Source organism: Epargyreus clarus, unplaced genomic scaffold (genome assembly GCF_041222505.1).
Source record: "Epargyreus clarus isolate Ecla_fem2 unplaced genomic scaffold, WU_Ecla_fem_2.2 ptg000014l, whole genome shotgun sequence".
Classification (NCBI taxonomy): Eukaryota; Metazoa; Arthropoda; class Insecta; order Lepidoptera; family Hesperiidae; genus Epargyreus; species Epargyreus clarus.
In genome coordinates, this window is record NW_027332222.1 from 6,069,212 (window position 1) to 6,088,642 (window position 19,431).

Below are 19,431 nucleotides of genomic sequence, written 5' to 3' on the forward strand. Positions count from 1 at the left end.
AGAACGGCATGTCAGTCAGTCAGTGGTAAGTTCAGGATTATATATATATAATTTCATTTTACGCCATTTGATAAATTGGATAGCAAATTAATTTAGGAAGCGTAAGCAAATAAATGACGTTCAACGATGACATTAATGCTATTTTACGTGTTTTATCCCATGTCCATTTGTTTAGTATCTAACTGCGTATCTTATACATAACACTAGTAGCGCCCGCGTTTAAAAATAAATAACATGATATACTTCTAAGTGAAAATGTGTACCTTCATTGGTATGACACTGGTACTATTTGTCGAAAATTGGTCAGACCAACTCAGAAACATTCGTGGGCTCATGCACAATAACTTTGCTAAAGATCACATAATCAAATGCCTAGTTTACGACTCTACGGTGGACATACAGACACGCCTCCAAGGTTCGATTTGCACGGACGTTCTTGCCACGAACGTACCAGATGTCGAATGAGCTTCCTCCTGAGGTATTCCCGGAGCACTATGACATGGGGCTCTTCAAAAAATTGCAAAAAGAGCTCTCCTTCAAAGCCGGCGATGCACTGCTGCAAATGTTCATAGGCGACGTTGACTACTTTCCATCAGGTAGCACGTCTGCTTCATCGTTAGGCTCAAATATATATAAAATAAAACATTCATTTTTATATATAGATAAAATGTACGAACTTTACAATATCTAAATCAACTCTCGTGAAAAAATATCAACACTTTAGTAGTATCTATTGATATTGTTTCACTACACCATTCGACGTTAACATAGGTACCTACTCAAATAATTAAGTTACTTAAAATATCCTTTCAATAAATTAAGACATACAATTGTAGAAACTTATTTTAGGTAAAAACCGATTCTTATTTTTTTATATATATTTAGAGTTAAGAAAAATATACTACGTCACAATATCTCATAGACCGTCACGAATATATAAGATGGTATAAATATGACCCCGTCATTTGTAAAACGTTAATTACCATTAATAATAGGATTATACCAATATCCATTTTTTCATAAAATAAACATTAGTTTTTTTTCACTGATTCCTAAAAATGAAATAGAAAATCAAGAACAATATCCAGAAGGTCAAAGAGAATAATATATTATTTTTAAACTACAGCTAAATAACATAAATCCAAAATCTTCCAAGCATGGGCCCGGGTACTAAAACCTTGCTTGAGACTTACAGAAGGCCAAAGAAAATTGTCTTTGGCCTTCTTTATTTTTTAACAACATTACAACTAAATTCCATAAATCCAAAATCTTCTAAATGTAGCCCCAGGTATTGAAACCTTGCTTGAAATACTCTCATTATAAGCACCAACATGAACGACAATTTGATATTTAATTTAAGTAATTAAATTGTGTACATCAATTGTTTTCGAGGATTTTTTCTTTTTTCGATGATTACTACTGATGGGTTTGAAGTTAGCTATTGTGATGAAATATAAAAATCGAACAACAAGTCGGCCCTTAAAGGCTTTTGAACCTACATTAAATAATGAACATATAATAATGGTATTAAGATTAATAACACTGGTCAACAAAAAAAATATTTTTTTTTGTCACACGAAAAGTTAGCTTCAGAGAAATGTCCAAGGACAACATCTCCTTTTAGTAGACCTACTGGTTTTAGTATCTAGGCGCACGGCCGTGCGTCCACCAAATTCCGGAAATGCACGCCAAGGACGCATGCAATGTGTATGCACGAAACGTTTCAGCGTGTTTTCTGCCTTATCATAACTTCGTTAATGTTGCACTTATAGAGATTTGGTATGTATAATATAATGTATATTGTAATGTAATAATTTATTATAATTATAATCGAGTCTACCGAGTCTACATCTATATATTTAAAACGCCTTAATAATAAAAATATCAAAGTTTCATTCTCAACAATTGCATTGTGATTTACTTTTCCTCTGACAAATCTCGAATGTGGTAGAACATGGTAAAACCCTTTGTGGTGTGACTCCGGCGACACCTACGCCACACCTATTCCTGTTTAATAACAACATCGTTAAACGCTGCCGTATTCTGGTTTGAAGGGTGTGGTAAGGGAGACATACTTTTCCGACGCGTTCCAACTTAGTCCTCAGGGGTAGCGGCGCATCTGTGGCCGACCTTAGGTAGTAATCTAATCCTATCTGGGGATTGGCAGATGTCTATTGACGGTAGTAGCTCCTAACCATCAGGTGGCAAGCTCGTCTGCTACTCCTATACTATGTATCTCGATTTACCATAGGACTTTGCTGGGATAAAACTGATGTAAAGATAAAGCAAAGTTGACAAAACGCATATCGTCGTTAGTGCTTTCAATGCGCTGCGAGATCTGTTGGCGCTTTGTGGTGAAAGCCTCTAGAAGTATCTAGGATTGAATGGATGTGTCTAATTTAAGAGTGAAAGGGATGAAACCGTGTTTTGGTTGCAAAAGAAATCGCTATTAATTATCTGAGAGGTGAGAAACATGGCATAAGTAGATACCTATGTGATTTTGAAGCTATCAAATCAGACAGAATCAACAGCTTAGTCCGCAGCGTTAACAACATATGAAGGACAGCATTTTTAAAAAACATATAAGTTTAATAATCAGTAGATATGTATAGTAAATAGTGTTTTTTAAATTATTTTATTGATTTAACTGTATCGATATTAATTTCTGCTTCATAGCATGTTTCCGCTACTGTGTTTTAAGGACTTGGGTTCTTACTATATAGTGTCGTTGGATTCGTTTAAATTGTGGGAATACCTAATTTTAAGCAGTTGTTTTTTTTGTCAATAATAATATTATTAAGTAATAATTGCTACTTTTTTATTTTATACGCGCCAGTGCTAATGTGCCAGTATAAATATTAAATAAAAATGCAACACATTTAAAAAAGTACAACAATAATGTCTAATTATGTGCTTGAATACTAAATAAGCCATTACTCGTTAGACCGGCAAGTTCTTTCTCTCATTGTCGTAAAAACAGCTTACAAAAGCAGAGTAGAATAATGTGAGTTTATTAATTCACTATCAGGTCAAGGTCTGAACTTCGTGAGAAAATGGAGCGTGACCAACAATGCTTAGAGCTGCGAGGTTAAATAATAATGTCAGTCCAAGAAAATTAAATCAATAGATACTTATATCATTATGAAAGACGCGTTTTGTAAGTAACCACAGACTTATATCATCTATAGTCCGCGCCAAACTTCTAGTCCGCTCTAAAGTTGTAGCGCACAAATGTAGTCAGAAGGCCAATGTCGTCGAAAACTACAAGCATATATTCCGTAGCATGTAGCAAATGCCGCTCACTTCTATGTTCAGAGCGGACTAAAAGTTTGGCGCGGATTCCACCTTTGTGAGTAATTTACTAAAGTGACACCCAGGGCGGCGGAACGGTGACCATACCGGTCTTACGCTCAGGGTTCCGGTTCGATCCCAGGCCAGACAGATATATGAATGATGAATTTATATATCTGTTTTGGGTTTCGGTATTTGTGTATTCATCTTTGTGTGTGTCTATGGCACATGCAGTACAGGGAATCCTAGTGTGTGGGTGTGAATGTAAAAAGCGTTTATTTTGTATTTTTTTTATATTCGTGATACCATAAGATACCTAATATGGACCAATATATATCTATAGGTATGGGGAACGTAACATACATCCAATAAATACTTATGTTGTGGTTGAACTTTTATTGTGCATTGAAAAGAATCTACTGAGCTTTATGACTTTCTCTAACATACCAGACTAATTAAATATAGGTACCAGTGTTATTTTAAGAGAAGAAGTAAATAAACACATGTATAGAAGTAGTCGAGCAAACAAAATCTGTGACGAGCGCTACCACCCTAAACACTTGTACTCAGCACGTACAGATTTACTGGAATAAATATTTATATCAGCGGTTGAATACTCGAATTTGCCACTACCTCAGAAAGAGTATTTTTTTAGGGTTGGTACTTCTGATAAAATTGGAAACGAAAATTATATCTTACGAGCTTTTGCCCGCGGCTTCGCTCGCGTTACGAGAATAATATTAATTATTAACTAAGAAGATTTATACAAACTTTCATCTCCTATTTTATCCCCTTGGGGGTAGAAGTGATCAAAATCCTTTCTTAGCGGATGCCTACATCATAACATCTACCTGCATGCCAAATTTCAGCCCGATTCGTCCAGTGGTTTGGGCTGTGCATTGATAGATCACTATGTCAGTCAATCACCTTTGAGTTATATATATTTAGAAGATGTTCAGTTTGCTTCAACCCTTTTTATGACTTACACTGAGGACGAGTCGCTCCCCATAACTGGGGGTAGCAAGATTTTGGATTAAATCTCTAATAATATTATTTTGTGCTAGAAAATAATGATTAGGTATCTACGTGACCGTAAAAATTATTTATTTTAAAAAACTAACATTCTGTATTATTAATCCATGTCATAGTATAGCTTAAAAGGTGTAATAGTGTATGACAAACTAAAAAAAAGGATGTTAATACTAAAAAAAACATTTTTAATTGATAGTCCAGATTTTTTTAGATAACCCTATTGGCGATATATTTTAAATATAGGTACGATATATTTATTAACATTTATAAATTTCATATAAAATAGTTTCCATCCATTAACAATATAGGTAAAAATCATCCCTAATTCGGAAATTCTAGGATAAACAGAAATGAAATGAAATATCTTTATTTGTTGCCACCGGGGGAGGGTTTAGTGCGGTAAAAATCCCACATAACCCGGCGTCGCTCCCACGTCGTTGGGTAAGGTTTACCCCTCGTAAAAAAAAGGACCACATTATCTGTGACCATTCATGAATAGAGCATTCTCTATGCACTTGAATATAGAGGCATACTTAATTGGTAATATTCTGTAATTCAAATTTAATAGCAAATAGTATATAGAAACCATAGAGCACATATTATTGTTTTATTGATTTTATTCTTAGTACCGAATTATTTAATGAATTCACTGAATTTTATTTTTTTTGTTGATTGATACTTAAGCACATTGAATGTGGTGTATTTGACTTGTTATTTTTATGTTTCTTTGTATTTTTCATGCATAAATATACATTTTTATTGATATTCCTGAAATAGATGTGGTTGTGATGCCTCCGGAATCAAACCATATTTTTTTTTCATTTACAAAATAAACGTTGAAGTATTTTCAAAAGTTTAATATATATGTACCTATATATATGTGTGTGTGTATATATGTTAACTAAGTGCATAGACCTTATTTAAACAAAGGCGACGACAGATGAGAGCGGACTCTCCTACCACAGGTTTATATAAACTTACCTGGAGAGTCCCGAAACCTTGTAATCTAACATACTTGTACAAATAAAGGATTTTTTATTAAATAATAATAATAGTAATAGTAGAGTAGTAATAAATAGATAAGTATAACAGGAGCTCTACAACCCTAGTTTTAAGCGCAAAATAGCACCTATCGGTTTTGGATTGTAGCTCGGATTTGTAAAATAGGACGCCGGTAAGCAATGGAAGTCAGACTGAATGCTACGATTGAATGATATATTTTTTAGTTTGAATTATATATAGTTTTAGTTTCAATGATATATCTGTGGAATGTCGGTGGATGAGTGTAGATTTTTTTTATTTATAATATAAGAGTAGCAGACGAGCATGCAGTCCACCTGATGGTAAGTGGCTACTGCCGCCCATGGACATATGTAATCAACCCCAGATAGGATTAGATATTTCTACCTGAGGTCGGCCATAGATGCGCCGCTACCCCTGAGGACTAAGCTGGAACGCCTCGGAAAAGTTTGTCTCCCTTACCACACCAAAGTAGCGGTGGATTGTCGTTAAAGTACCTTTGTAAGGAGAAGTATCAGTGCGTAAGCAGTTCCGAAATAAGTGTATGGGCAATGAAAATAGGTCCTCATATTTTTGAAATTTTGTCACTCCCTAAAACAGCACGGTTGCACTTAATAAATAATTTTAGATTTTAGTATTAGGTTTGAGAAGGGTCTTGAGTTCCACTTTCCCGCCTTAGATCCACCACTGCCCAGATATAAACAAAATTGGCCGTTCATTTTGTATTTTAAGCGTTATAATAATAAGCCAGAGAAATACGCCTTAATAAATGAAAAAGCAATATTCAATTCTCGACAAATAGTTCAATAAAATGCAGTTCATCTATTTAAAAATATTTATAAATACCCTCATACTAAACAAAATTGATCCTAACATTATTGGGAAGATTAATCATAATAAAACAATCCACACTGAATGTTGAAGTACCATTGTAAATTTAGCAGCAAATTGGAAGTTAATTGACGTAGATCTCGAGGGAGCGTGTAAATCATTTGTTTCACGATGTCAGGGCTAATGAGTGATATCCGTAGGGATTCACTGTAGACACGTGCTCTAGGCGGCTAAGGGGCAGGGGAAGGGGCAGCCCACCCCGGGCCCCCGATCATAGAGGGCCCCCAAACAACTAGCTAAGTAGCTAAAAAATCGGTCGTCAGAGCCAAACAATCTGTGAAATGTGTAAGAGTTCGTATTTGTCAGCGAAATAGTCTACGACGCATTTGTATTTTTGTAAAATCAAATCAACTTTTTACTCTGGGGGCCTCCATTCTGGGGCCTCCAACTTTCCGCCCCGAGCTCCCGACGACCTTAGTCACACACTGGACACGTAAAGACCACTCCCACATTATATTAATCGTTTATAAAGCATAGATTAATGGTTTGGGGTGAACGATAACCTATATATTACCAATTAATTGTTACGCTGATTAGAAAGTGCTTGAATTAATTTACTAAGCGTTATTCCTTACTATTATTAGGCCAAAGGTCAATATTTCGATAAAGGTAGAGAACCCTTCTTAGTTAACCTCAGAAGGCACCGCCCCGCCGATATAGGTACCTATTTAATACAAGATTTTTTTAAATTTTTTGAGTAACTTGTTCGTTTGTATGTAGGTATGTTAGAGTCAAATCTAGCAATTTTAAACCACTCAACCGATTAAGCTGAAATTTTGGCTACATATTTGGATAGGATCATAATGCATAATTAGTTATGACGTCATTCTAAATCTAAAATGACGGACACCACAAGATGGCGCACCAATTTTTTTCTATGCAATCCTATGATATGGGTATTAAATGGATTTCTGAAAAAAAAAACACTTCCTTTTAGAAAAACTTTATTAATGTAAGTTTGCACATTTTTCTTAAACTATAATGTCAGGCGCTGCTGTGTGTTGATAAATATTTGAACCAGTACAAAATACATAACAAAATTGTAACTTGATTACTTCGAAAAAAATCTTATTAATGAATTGGGAGCAATTTGGGAGAAAAACAATTTTATTAGGGGTTTCGTTACCCTCACTCGAGAGCACAATGAACTGAACGAATAAGATAAAGTCCGTAAGTTAATTAACTCCCGAAGGTTTCGCTATAATTAACTTCTAAGCCCTTCGACGCGAGTAAACAGCCGTTTCCACGTTTTCAAACAGCACCACGTGATTTATTGATACCTTGAATTCAATCGAAATGTATATTATAACTAGCCGCGTACGTGCAAAATGTGGAATAAACTACCTCCTGAGGTATTCCCTCAGGACTATGACATGGGGTACTTCAAAAGAGGTGTAAAAAGAGATCTCCTTCAAAGCCGGCGATGCATTGACGACTATTCTGGTGTTGCAAATGTCTACAGGCGACGGTGACTGTTTTCCATCAGGTAGCCTTATCGTTAGGTTACATATAACCCGGGAAGGACGGCGGCATGTGTGGTCGCATGCCGTCGTAAACACCAGATGTGCGGGAGGAGCGTAAAGTGCTCCCCCAGGTCAGAGCCCGACCGGGTCATCGCGCTCTGAAGACTCCGGTTGTGTTCCATTGGAGATACCGGAGTTCTGCACCAAGCGCTGAGGATGGCTACCGGGGGGGTTTTAAAGTAAAAAACCCCACATAACTCGGCGTCGCTCCCACGTGGTCAGGTACCTTTTGAAGGTTTCCCCCTCGAAAACAAAAAAAAGGTTACATATAAAAAAAACCCGGGCTTTCACCCGGGGCTTCGCAGAGATCGTTGACAATAGTTTTTTATCTCTCCCTCGGGAATAGTACTATTTGTCGTGATAACATTTCATGACAAGTATGTAGTTAAGGCGTGAAAGGCAACTAGCAACTAGCAAAAAACAAACTCATTTTCACATTTATGATATTAGTCTCTTTCGATTGAATTAATAAACTGGTAGTCCACTCTGAAGTAGTTGCGAGCAGGTGTAGTCATACAATTTGCTATGGCGACGCGATTCATTTCTATATTCAGAATGGACTAGCAGTTTTACGCGAACTTTATTATAATACTTGCACCTCTATATTTTTTATATCTGTAACCAACCCCAGGCAAGATTGAAAACCTGAGGTTGGCCAGTGATGCGTTGCTCCCCATAAGAACTAAATCGGATAGCCTCGGATAGGAACATAGTAACACTTTAAAGTAATCTTATTAGACCCCTCGACCCCTCGAGCCCTCGAGAACTGGCTTGCTGAAAATGAAAGAATTTAACGTTAGAATTTACTTACAAGAAAACAGATCCATAAACGTACTATTATGAAATAACCGTGAAACCGCCGTCAGCATCGCCACACATATAATAGCAGTTTCCTTCTAATAATAGCAGTGTTAAGCGCTGCTGTGTTCTTGCTTGAACGGTGTGGTAAGCGAAACATACTTTTTCGAGGTGTTCTAACTTAGTCTTCAAGGGTAGCAATGTATTTGTGGCCAACCTCAGGCAGGAATCTAATCTTATCTAGAATTAATTACATACGTCCATTACCGGCAATATCCGCTATCAGGTGGACTGTGCTCGTTTGGTACTTTAATATTATAAAAAAACAGTTTATTCCACCCAGTTACAACGAAGTTGAGCCACATGTTCCTTAACATCAGCTTCATATTTCTCATGTCCTCCGAAATATTGGTTTCATCACTATGAGTAAGATTTCGTCCATCATGTACAATCATTGTCTGCGCACAGTGGTTAGCGCCACGAATATTAGTGTCAGGAACGGCTGGTGGACTCTCATCATCAACATATGAAAACACATACAGGTATATTTGATTGTTAACAGCTTCCACTTGAAGTCTTGCGCTTTTTACGTTGAATAAGTAAAATAACATTATTATTTTCTAAACTTAAAATCGCGCTATAACAGTTACGCCTTATTGAAACTAAAAGCAATAATTATTTGCAATCTAGTCACTTGCGATGAACTCTCTCTAAGGCGCATGAACAATCTCGCCTCAAAAATTATTAATCCTGAGGATGTTGATTGAAGGACAATGGTACAAAATTATTAAAATCGTGTATTGTCATCGGTTTTTTAAAATTCTTCAAAATTTTGAATTAAACTGAACGTTCAAACTGTTCAAAGTGGATAGAAATCGGGTTCAAAGATTCCGTTACTTGTTACTTACATACATACCTACATACATACAACCCAAGCTAATAAAAGCGTGTTAATAATAAGCTACTATCGGTGTCGATATTACCTTATTTTACTTATTCAACAAACTTACTTTATATAGTCAACGATTATTTTAAATTTCTACCTGACTGTAGTAGTCAGAAATTTAATTTCCTTATTCCAATATTTAAATAGCTCCTAGATAAAACAACAATTAATAAAATGTATATATGAGTATTTTTAATCTTCATAAACATAAAGTTGTTTAATTTTTCATTTATTTTCGGCAAATTAAATACCGATGAGAAAACTAATTACCACAAACACCGGAAAACGTGTCGTCATCGTATCTTAAGTAGTATAAGTATCTGATAAACTCCGCAATGTATTAAAGGTATTTTGCAGAACGGTTAAGGCACTGCGCTGGCGCAGCAAGGCCTTAAAAAGTTAATAAAGTCAATAAATAAAATCAATAATCTGTTAAATCACAGTAAATTGTAACATAAGTATTAGAATTCTACAATAATGTTGTTTTTGGCAATATTTTTTGTATGTTCAGTGTGTGTGGGTAATGTATGCAGTGGGGCATCGAAATCTCGTCTGGTGAATATTGAGCAAGGCCCCATCAGGGGTTACAAGGCTCCTGATGAAGATCACTTTGTGTTTTATGGTATACCGTATGCTACTGCACCTACAGGGACACGGCGTTTTCAGGTAAATGTTATTATAAGGGATGGGTAGGGATTGCAGTGATAGACTTTATTAGTGGTAGAACCCTTTGTGGTTCGACTGCGGCGGCACCACCGTCACACCTATTTCTGCCTCATAACAGCAGTGTTAAGCTGCTGGTTCGGGAAATGTATAGGTAATTATGATACTTAATTTTATATCTTCATAAAATTAAGTATCATAATTATACATTTATTAAAGTTTTTGCAACATCATATTTCTTAATTTTAATTAGTTTCGGTGATAAGACGTAATCACTACAGTTCTTAAATTTATCGCTGACTAATTAATGCATCATTAAAACAGTTTAAAAATGGAATTAATTGCAAATAACTCATTTAATCTTTTATTTTATACTAGCAACCCGCCCGCTCTTCGCACGGGCACAATAGAATAAGAGTCTAGTTTTCGTAGTGAACTATCAGCTTTTTGAAGGTGGTAGAACCCTTCATGATTAGACTCCGTCGGCACCACCGCCACACCTATTTCTGCCTAATAACAGCAGCGGCGGTAGCGGCGCATCAGTAGCTTACCGCAGGTAGGAATATCTAACCCTATCTGGGGTTGATTACATATGTCCATGGGCGGGAGTTACCATCAGGTGGACTGCATGCTCGTCTGTTACTCTTATATTATAAAAAGCTATATATAATTATCGTCACACTCAAGTCAATTTAAATTACTTATTAAAATCTTTCTCACGATTCACTTTTTTACCCGACTGCCAAGGAAGGGTTATGTTTTTCGCGCGTATCTTGTATGTTTGTCTTTCTTTATTTGATCCGATCTTACAAACGGCTGGATGAATTTCAACAGTTAAAGTGTCATTATATTTGTCTCAATGACCCGAGTGTCCTTAGATAGGTGTTAGTAAAAAAAAAAACAAAATGGCGGATTTTTGGCGCGAAATAGTAACACATTTAAAAAAAAAAGTTAACCGAATCTATCGAGTAGGGTATCAAATGGAAGGAAATTAAACGGAGATTATAAAAATATATTTGTATATATATAAAACAGTAAGGTGACTGACTGATTGACTAACTAAATGACTTTTTCATTTTTCAGAAATCAACGTACAGCCTAAACCAAGGACCTTACAGTTCTGAAATTTTGCACACAGGTTTTCTATATAGCTCGAATAAGTACTAAGAAAGGCCTTTTGGAAATTCTACCCTTAAGAGGGTAAAAAAGGGGAAAACAGTTTTTTTGAAATCCTTTAATTTTGAAGCAACTATAATAAAATTTTATATTTGGCGTTCTGGATATGAACAAGGACGCACTTATTTATCCCCCTCTGAAAAATCAACCCCGTAGAGGGTAAAATAAGGTTTAAAAGTTCATTTGAACAGTCGTCGATTTTGAAGCAAACACTATGACATTTTGTATCAGGCTTGTTGGATAAAAATAATGAAATGCTACCTCTAACGAGGTAAAATAATGACCGAAACTTTGATTTACTGAAGTTATATATTTTATAGATCGTAAATGGTGAATTTTTTCGCGAAATAGTAACAAGTTTTAAAAAAGTTAACCAAATCTATCGAGTAGGGTGTCAAAATAAAGGAAATTAAGAGGAGATTACACATACATAATATATCTTATATAAAAAATTCTCGTGTTAGTTACCGTACTCCTCCGAAAAGGCTTCACCGATTTTCAACAAATTTTATATACATATTCAGTAGATCTGAGAATCGGCCACTATCTATTTTTTTTTACACCTAAGTGATAAGGGTTGTTCATCCTTAACATTTTTTTATTTATATGGCAACACAACGTTTGCCGGGTCAGCTAGTACATATATACTCGTATATACACATCGAGATGACTGTCTGACTAAATGAGTGAGTTGCTGTAACAGAGATCAACGCAAAGGGAAACCGCTGAACTTAAGCGTGCTGAAATTTTACACATAGGTTCTTTATATAGCGTAAATTAACACTACGAGGATAAAATAGTATAATATTGTTTGAACATCTTTTGTTTTTGAAACAGACACCTACTATGAAACTTTGTATTTGGCGTTCTGGATAAAAATAAAGCAATGCCTATTTCACTGCGTTTGGAAATTCTACTTCAGCCTTTTTGGTGCAGTCGGGTTTTTGATTTTTTAAATTAATCTATCGGTGAAGACTGCAAATAAATCCATTCGGTACTCTGCATCATCAACTCAGAATGAAACGGACCACGATCCTCATGTTCAATCTAGTCACCTCCTAGTCCTCAAACAATCTATCTAAGAAATGTTTCGTTATGGTTAGTTTCTACTAAATCTACTGAAAATCATATTATTATTTTCGTACGCTCCTCCATTAATTGATTCTATATTATGATTGCTTTCTATCAAACCGAAAGAAAATCACCTGTATTGATAGTGCGTGCCTCCATATATTCATCTCGAAAAATGCTATACTAACTATAAGTCCAATTAAATGCTATAAATACCAAATTTCATCTGCATTAAACGCTTGATTTTTTGATACAATTTATTTCTATAAGGATTAATATTTGCTATCTATTAAAACCATTTTATCATGAACTTAATTTTTGTCTTCTTTTTAAATCATAAAAACAGTTATTTTGGAGTACGCAACAAAGATAGACATATGCCATCGCAGACTTATTTGTAGATATTTTCAAGTAGTACAATACTTTAGAACATTATTTTAATTTATCTTGTAGGGTTCAGCCAGCGTTTGCAATGTAAGCCCAAAAAATGTAATTATTTACGAAATCTGTAAAATTATCAGTGGTTTTCTAATATGTTATGCTTGTATTATTCATACAGACCTTCCTGTTGAATCATTCTATCTATTAAAAAAAACGGCATCAAAGCCGTTGCGTAGTTTTAAAGATTTAAGCATAAGTGGGACATAGGGACAGAGAAAGCAACTTTGTTTTATACTATGTAGTAGTATATTTGTAGTGATTAATTAACGAATCTAACAAAAAGTGGTGGGTTACTATTTTGAGATGGCATTGATACATTCTTTAGTCAAATTTCCATCGAAGGATACATCCTATTTATCCTACTATCCTTTTTTTTAACGAGAGGGAAACCTTCAAAAGGCACCCTATGTCGTGGGAGCGACACAGGGTTATCTGGGATTCTTAACGCACTAAAACCCCCCGGTGGCCTCAGCGCTGCGTAGAGTACTCCGGGATCTCCAACGGAACGCAACCGGAGTCTTGGCGCATTGCCCTGTCGAGCTCCGCCCAGGTGAGCGTGACGATCGCTACACCGTCTGGTGTGCACGACGGTATGCGACCACACATACCGCCGTCCATCCCGGGGTCGCTGGCCGGGCGGTTCGAGCTCCCACTCTTGCCGTCCGCAACCCCGGAAGCCCCCTTGTAGTCGCCTCTTACGACAGGCAGGGGATACCGTAGCCCGATTTAAGGGGAAAGTGTCTGAGTATCGATGGATGTTTACATGTTTGTTCCTTATTGTAGCAAATCCTGGTGAAAGGATGTGAATGAAACTTTATAATAATATAGTTTGTACATCCGAATAACATATACCTAGACTAAAATTTATATTTAACAATACAATGGACTATTAATAATATATTATTATTAATATCATAACAAAATTATTATTTGACGTAATTATTTTGCAGATGGTCATATTAAATTGGTCATACAGATATATTAATGGTTTCCACTTATATAAGTATCGCACACAATATTTGATATAACTATGCGATAATAATTACTCATAAGATAAATAAGTAATACGAATGGTAAACTTACAGTAATTATATGAGAATCTAAAACAATAGATGCATAAAAATGGGCTTAACAATGTAGACGTTTAATATGTAAATAAATCAATCAGATATCATCATATAATCAGACAACATTGTCTAATACAAAGCATTGCAATCTGATTATTTCTATTAAAAGATTATATATAATTGCTTCTCTATAATTGAGTGTCTTTGATATCTTCAAAGTCATTTACAATATCTAAAACTGTGCATAAAGGCTTAACTACACCTATCTCTGCTTTTTTTATGAAGAAAAAATATGATGTTCTGAAGATTTTTCAATTATTTCAGGCACCTCTACCACCCCCGACATGGATGACACCCTTCGAGGCTATTGACAGAGGTGTCATTTGCCCACAAATGGTTTACACAATGTTTGTCTCTGAAAGCAAAATAATGCAGGAAGACTGTCTTATAGCAAATGTATACGTCCCAGATACCGAAGAACGGAATCTCCCTGTAATTGTGCACGTGCATGGGGGAGGATATATGTGGGGTTACGGGGATCTTATCACACCGAGAAATTTAGTGAACCGTGGTAACGTTATAGTAGTCAATTTTAATTATCGTCTTGGTGCCCACGGTTTTCTTTGCCTTGGGACAAAGGATGTTCCAGGAAATGCTGCCATGAAAGACTAGGTGGCGCTATTGCGCTGGGTTAAGAAAAATATTGCCAATTTTGGAGGTGATCCTGATAACGTGTCGCTTACTGGATTCAGTGCAGGAGCGTCCGCAGTGGATCTTTTGATGATATCCAAAACTACTAAGGGCTTATTTAATAAAGTGATACCGGAAAGCGGAGCCAATATAGCCGTATTCAGTATTCAAAGCGACCCTGTCGAATCAGCTAAGATGTATGCGAAATTATTGAATTTCAGTGAAGTAAACGACTTTTACGCATTAGAAGAATTCTATAAAAAGGCACCGTTTGAATTACTTACTTCTATTAATTTGTTTGATAAACTCGATATTCCATATCTATTCGTACCTTGTGTAGAACGAGACACGGGTGTGGAAAGGTTTCTCGAAGACGATCCGGTGCATATATTAGAGAGTGGCGATTATCAGAAGCTGCCAATGTTGTATGGTTTTACTACAATGGAGGGGTTGATACGAATTAATTCATTCGATACATGGAAAGATGGGATGAACGAGAAGTTCTCAGATTTCCTTCCAGGCGATCTTAGATTTGCTAGTGAAGAAGAAAAAGAATCTGTAGCCGCGAAAGTTAGAGTGTTTTACTTTGGAAATAAACCAGTGAGCGAATCACTATTAGGTTACATAGGTTACTATTCTGATATAAATTTTACTTATGCAGCATTAAGATCCATTAACCTTCAGGTGCAAGCTGGGAATAAACAGATATATTTGTATGAATATGCATATGAAGGTGGCACTCCCATAGTCGCTACTGAAGTTCGAGGAGCATCTCATTGTGCTCAAACTATAGCTGTTCTTGACGAGTTAAATACTACACGATCAGACGAAAGCCACCTTTCAGAAAATTATAGAAGTATGAAGAAAATAACCAGGGAAATTTGGCTAAACTTCGTTAGAACTGGGTAAGACTTTGTCACGAGACACGAATTCTAATATGGGGATATGAGTATAGAAAGCATCTTTTAAAATAACAAAATACTAAAGAACTATAATTAGTTAAGATACTGAATTGACAAAATGTTAAAGTTTTCTTTATTCCTCAGGAAACCAATACCAGAGGGATCTACACTCCCGACGTGGCCTCCTACAGGCCCTGATCATTATCCCTACATGGTGCTGGATGAGACTTTCGAGTTGAAGCGCAGCTCTCTCCTACGGGACCGGTATCTCTTCTGGGATGAAATCTACAAGCAGTATTACCGTTACCCCATACCACCACCAACACCACCTCGTAAAGAAGGTACAGAGTTATAAGAGAGTGTTAGAAGAATTAGCAATAGTCTTTGTAGTCCATCTGCTTGAAATTGACATCTATTCAATCAAATCTATCTATAAGAAGTCAAAAAAGTTCATCCGCCTTTAATATTTTTTTATAATATTGAAGTAGCAGACGAGCATGCAGTCCACCTGATGGTAAGTGACTACTGCCGCCCATGGACATCTGTAATCAACACCAGATAGGATTAGATATTAGGGTGTACTTCCGTTTAGCCCATACCTCCAACGATCTGAATTTTGGTACACATATGGATTTTGGCTCCCTGATTAAGAATATCATACTCAAAATACCCGCAAATTATATTTTCAAGGTCAAATTGCTGTGTGTCTTCACGCCGCTTTTCACGTAAACTAGCCGTGTTATCTTGTCTTGCTACTCAGGAACACCAGATAGTGCGTACTTCGTTAAGCCCTGTGACAGCGTTCGGTCATCCCTGTCACGATTCGCAGATCATATTGGAAGGCAAGGTTGGTGGTTTTTAATTCTTTTTTTTTTTTTTTTTTCTTGTTTGTTTACGAAATATATAGTAATTACCTGCAGTTTTGGTGTTTATTACACAAGATTACTTATGAATATCTGTTTTAAATGTTCTTCATGAAAAAATAGAGGATATAATAGTTTGATCAATTCCTTTATAAATCCTTAAATATAATCTTCAAAAATGAATTAAACAATTACTTTATTAGATAGATAGATACCTTTATTATTACAATTATATTTTGCAAACACCATGCGCTGGGGCACAGAGACAATGTCGCATTATTTGTTAATATTTGAAGCGTTTTTGTAATGGATGTATGTATTTGCAGATTTTTTGCATAGTGTATATTATGTTTGTTGTTCTTGAATATGGTATGTATTGTAGTGTAGAATACAATACAATAATTTCAAACTGGTATCTATTTAATTATAATACCCGATTGCTTAAAAATATTAGTTACCTAAAAGAGAATTAATAAAGCCTGACGTATTTAACGAGTCGTGTAGCGCATACCAAAGAATGAGACATACATATGTAGTAGGGTTGTTGCGAATATCAGCACCAGCATCAGCATCCGCTGATTATCAGCTTTCTTTTAAATATCAGCATCAGCATCCGCATCCGCAACAAAAGATGCTGATATTTAATGCTGATATTGAAATTGTAACGTGTTCGTTGAAGGCAGGACCGAGCTTAAATCACGTGGAGTTTTAGCCAATCACAGATGTTTATAAACACAAGTTGTCATCAATAATCATTCGATTGTATTGATAACGTTATTTGGTCAGACATCAATAACTTTCGATCATAGTTCAATCAATCAATAACAGAATTATGTATTCAATTCATAATGCCACATCCAGTGAAAAGTGCAATATGACCAAATATTTCGTTATTGAACAAAGATACGACACAGTGTAGTATTTGTAAAAAAAATAACAAATAAATGCCGACTTCTGTGTCACTGCAGAGTGGAGGGTAGTTGAAGTGGATGTTGGTTTGGTACATGGTTCTGAAGTCGGTGCTAAATATATTTCGTTGGATAACGGCGAAAACAGCGTGTTCAATATGAGCGCCGGCTTCGGAGATATGTGCTGAGCCAAAATTTGTTTCAGTTGATTTTTGCTTTGTAGTGACATGGAAGTCGATTGTATTTTTTAATTATTTTTTTTCACCTTCTTTAGTGATGACATACTAAAAATCTTACAAATGCACTAGTCGCCCTTACGATTTTTGAAAGTTCCCCTCGATTTATCTGGTGATCAGACCCTTATTTTATTATAATGGAACTACTTTGGAAATTTTTTTTTTTCCAACAAAATAAAAATCATCCAGTTCGGTTCATAAACGACGAAGTTATCCGCGAACAAACATAAAAAGGACATATATGGTAGAATTGAGAAACATCCTCATTTTGTGAAGTTGGTTAAAAAAGACTATTCTCGTAAGGGACGTACAAATACCTCAGTATAAAATATATTTATTATTTAGTACTTTTAAATATCAGCATCAGCATCAGCTGATATTAATCTGAAAAAATCAGCATCAGCATCAGCATCAGCTGATCTAGTAAAAACCTGCATCAGCAACAACCCTGATATGTAGCATTACCATTGTACAAGACGGAACGCGCAAACCAGCAGGATCGCGCCGTATACAATGTCAATGCACCGTTAAAATATCGCTTGCGCTCGGTCGGGAGAGTCAGTTTCGAACCGACTCGCAAGGCACGCGCAAATTTAATCTCAAATTGTCTGTCTCTTTCTCGCATTCTACCGATATTTTATAATTTCAAATCATTAACGTTAACCTAGTTCTGTCCGTCTTGCTCTTGCCTTACCTTGTATCTTTCTCTCTCTATCACTTCATAACTGTTACTTGACCTGGAATAAACGGTCGTTTTCAAAACTGAAGAACAAGTATTTTTCTGATGCAAGTTCCTGGGACATGTGGCCACTGGCCAAGGATACGCCGAAACTGTAGAGAGTGGTCTCGCAAATGCCTGTCATGCCAAGGCAGTAAGATAACACGCCATACCTCTGCCCCAATATCCCTATTCCTTTCCCCAACATCGAGGTTCTCCCGCATCCTCCTCGATATTGTTGGACCTCTAACATCTTCTTGTGGTTACCGGTATTGCTTTACCGCCATTCACAGATTTCCGCGATGGCCTGAAGCGTACCCCATCAAAGACATCACGGCGGAGACCTGTGCAACCGCGCTGGTGTCTGGCTGGATGGCCCGGTTTGTTTGTCCACTCAAAATAACAACCGACCGTGGTCGTCAATTCGAGTCGCATCTGTTCCGAGCCATCGCTTCACTGGTTGGTGCGCAACACTACAGCACTACCGCCTACCACCCTGCTGCTAACGGCATGGTCGAGCGCCTTCACCGACAGTTGAAGGGTGCGATCATGTGGCACACTTCATCACAATTGACTGACGTTTTGCCATTGATACTTCTGGGTATAACAAGTGCATGGAAAGCGGACATCCAGGGTACACCAGCAGAGTTGGTCTACGGAGAATCACTTCGGTTACCAGGCCATTTCCTTGCCCCCACCAGATGACTACAAGGCAGCTGACATCACGGAGTTTGCAACGCGACTTCGTAGTTATATGGCTAAAATCAGCCCAACACCTGCATCATGGCATAGAAAAGGTACATTTTATACACCTCATAGCCTCGCCGAGTCATCACACGTCTTCCTGCGGCAGGATTTCATCCGAAGACCGCTAGAACCCCGTATGCTGGACCGTACACAGTTTTAGAGCGTCATCCCTAATACTATAAACTTCAGGTACGAGGGACAGAAACTACAGTCATTAATCACCTGAAACCTGCCTTCACGACTCAGGAAGCCGGTGTTCAACCCTCGCAATCGTCTGAGACGACGCCGACTCCGCCGTCAACAACCACAGAGAGGAAAACCAGATATGGTAGAAGGGTGCACTTTCCTGACTATTATTGCTCGCAGTAGCGGTCTCAGCAGAGGAGTACAGTAGCATTACTACAGGGTGGGCCAGAAAGGCGTGCGAATTTCATAATCGGATTGATCG

At 36.7% G+C, this 19,431-nt stretch overlaps 1 protein-coding gene and 1 pseudogene across 1 annotated transcript in view; both read left to right on the plus strand.

Moving 5' to 3' along the window:
• Positions 1-19,431, plus strand: part of CTL16 (C-type lectin 16) — a 445,139-nt gene that overhangs the window by 289,363 nt on the left and 136,345 nt on the right. The window lies entirely within an intron of this gene.
• Positions 9,653-15,866, plus strand: LOC140747295 (esterase FE4-like; annotated as a pseudogene).